This window comes from Bison bison, unplaced genomic scaffold (assembly GCF_000754665.1).
Source record: "Bison bison bison isolate TAMUID 2011002044 unplaced genomic scaffold, Bison_UMD1.0 scf7180017864152, whole genome shotgun sequence".
Taxonomy (NCBI): Eukaryota; Metazoa; Chordata; class Mammalia; order Artiodactyla; family Bovidae; genus Bison; species Bison bison.
The window spans coordinates 941,959-944,802 of NW_011494724.1; positions in this window are offsets into that span (position 1 = coordinate 941,959).

Below are 2,844 nucleotides of genomic sequence, written 5' to 3' on the forward strand. Positions count from 1 at the left end.
TTACTTCACTCTGTATAATAGGCTCCAGTTTCATCCACCTCATTAGAACTGATTCAAATGTATTCTTTTTAATGGCTGAGTAATACTCCATTGTGTATGTGTACCACAGCTTTCTTATTCATTCATCTGTTGATGGGCATCTAGGTTGCTTCCATGTCCTGGCTATTATAAACAGTGTTGCGATGAACACTGGGGTACACGTGTCTCTTTCCCTTCTGGTTTCCTCAGTGTGTATGCCCAGCAGTGGGATTGTGGGTCATAAGGCAGTTCTATTTCCAGTTTTTTAAGGAATCTCCACACTGTTCTCCATAGTGGCTGTACTAGTTTGCATTCCCACCAACAGTGTAAAAGAGTTCCCTTTTCTCCACACCCTCTCCAGCATTTATTGCTTGTAGACTTTTGGATCACAGCCATTCTGACTGGCGTGAAATGGTACCTCATAGTGGTTTTGATTTGCATTTCTCTGATAATGAGTGATGTTGAGCATCTTTTCGTGTGTTTGTTAGCCATCTGTATGTCTTCTTTGGAGAAATGTCTATTTAGTTCTTTGGCCCATTTTTTGATTGGGTCATTTATTTTTCTGGAATTGAGCTGTAGGATTTGCTTGTATATTTTTGAGATTAGTTGTTTGTCAGTTGCTTCATTTGCTATTATTTTCTCCCATTCTGAAGGCTGTCTTTTCACTTTGCTTATAGTTTCCTTTGTTGTGCAGAAGCTTTAGAATTTAATTAGGTCACATTTGTTTATTTTTGCTTTTATTTCCAATATTCAGGGAGGTGGGTCATAGAGGATCCTGCTGTGATGTATGTCGGAGAGTGTTTTGCCTATGTTCTCCTCTAGGAGTTTTATAGTTTCTGGTCTTACGTTGAGATCTTTAAACTCTCACTATTTGCAGATGACATGATCCTCTACATAGAAAACCCTAAAGACTCCACCAGAAAATTACTAGAACTAATCAATGATTATAGTAAAGTTGCAGGATATAAAATCAATGCACAGAAATCGCTTGCATTCCTATACACCAATAATGAGAAAACAGAAAGAGAAATTAAGGAAACAATTCCATTCATCATTGCAACGGAAAGAATAAAATACTTAGGAATATATCTACCTAAAGAAACTAAAGACCTATATATAGAAAACTATAAAACACTGGTGAAAGAAATCAAAGAGGACACTAATAGATGGAGAAATATACCATGTTCATGGATTGGAAGAATCAATATAGTGAAAATGAGTATACTACCCAAAGCAATTTATAGATTCAGTGCAATCCCTATCAAGCTACCAACGGTATTCTTCACAGAGCTAGAATAAATAATTTCACAATTTGTACGGAAATACAAAAAAAGGTCGAATAGCCAAAGCTATCTTGAGAAAGAAGAATGGAACTGGAGGAATCAACCTACCTGACTTCAGGCCACAGTTATCAAGACAGTATGGTACTGGCACAAAGACATAAATATAGGTCAATGGAACAAAGTAGAAAGCCCAGAGATAAATCCACACACATATGGACACCTTATCTTTGACAAAGGAGGCAAGAATATACAATGGATTAAAGACAATCTCTTTAACAAGTGGTGCTGGGAAAACTGGTCAACCACTTGTAAAAGAATGAAACTAGAACACTTTCTAACACCATACACAAAAATAAACTCAAAATGGATTAAAAGATTTTTAACATATATATTTTTTCAATAGTTAATTGTCTGTGTGTGAGTAGGCTCACTACATTCCTTATTCTATCATTCCAGAAACTTCACTGTTCACTTTTAACATCCCAAAATTTTAAAAATATGAAACTAATTTAGTTCTCTCTCAACTTTTGAGAGACCCTGGTTGCTACCATATAGAAACTCAATTTTTAATTAATGAGCAAATGAATAAGTGGGAACTGATGGTATTATGAAAGATGGATAGAAGTGGAAATTTAAGAGACTGTTGCAGTAGTTGAGTGTACAGTGCCCTCTTTTTCTGCTTACTTCTCCTCCATTTTCTTTTCAACCAGAGAATTTAGAAATTTAGGCAATTTAGGAATACAGGATTTTCAAAATCTTAAATCTCCAGGCACTAGAAGCAGTAGCTTTTCTCCCAAAGGGGCCAAGATTAAAAGAATAGGAAGTGTAAATCTAATCTACCTCTGCACCAACTTCTACTTCAATCCATTGTTCACACACTTTTTTCAGTATAACTGCAATGACTTAGTGTCTTTGTATTAACCCTGTGTCCCATAAGAAGGCAACAAGATTGGAAATGTGTGGAATGAGAACAAGCAAAAATACCTCTACCAAATCTGAAAATCACAGGTCTTTGTAGGTACTTGAAACTGAAAATGAAGTCACTCAGTTGTGTCTGACTCCTTGCAACCCCATGGACTGTAACTTATGAGGCTCCTCCATCCATGGAATTTTCCAGGAAAGAGTACTGGAGTGGGTTGCCATTTCCTTCTATTAATCTCTGCCCTGGCATGGATGGAGGAAAAGATGGATGGCAAAAGGATCCCATTGAACTTTATAGAAACTCTATTGCAGAAAAATATACAGTTGATATGTATGTCTATTTAATATGGCTTGATCCTATCCAAGTTGTCCTTGATTGATGCACAAGGTAAGTGTGTGACATATGCATCACTTTCCCTAACTAAAACCACCAAATTAATTAATCATCACATAGCAATCTGTTACAAAGCTAGTGGTTTGTTCATTTCCATTTTATACCAGTTATAGATGTTGAGAGACATTTATATGTCTCTATGTGAAAATAATGGACTAACATTACTATTGGAAAACATTCAAAACTCTTCCTTCCTCTCTCCCCTCCTCTTTCATTGTTGCTTATTGA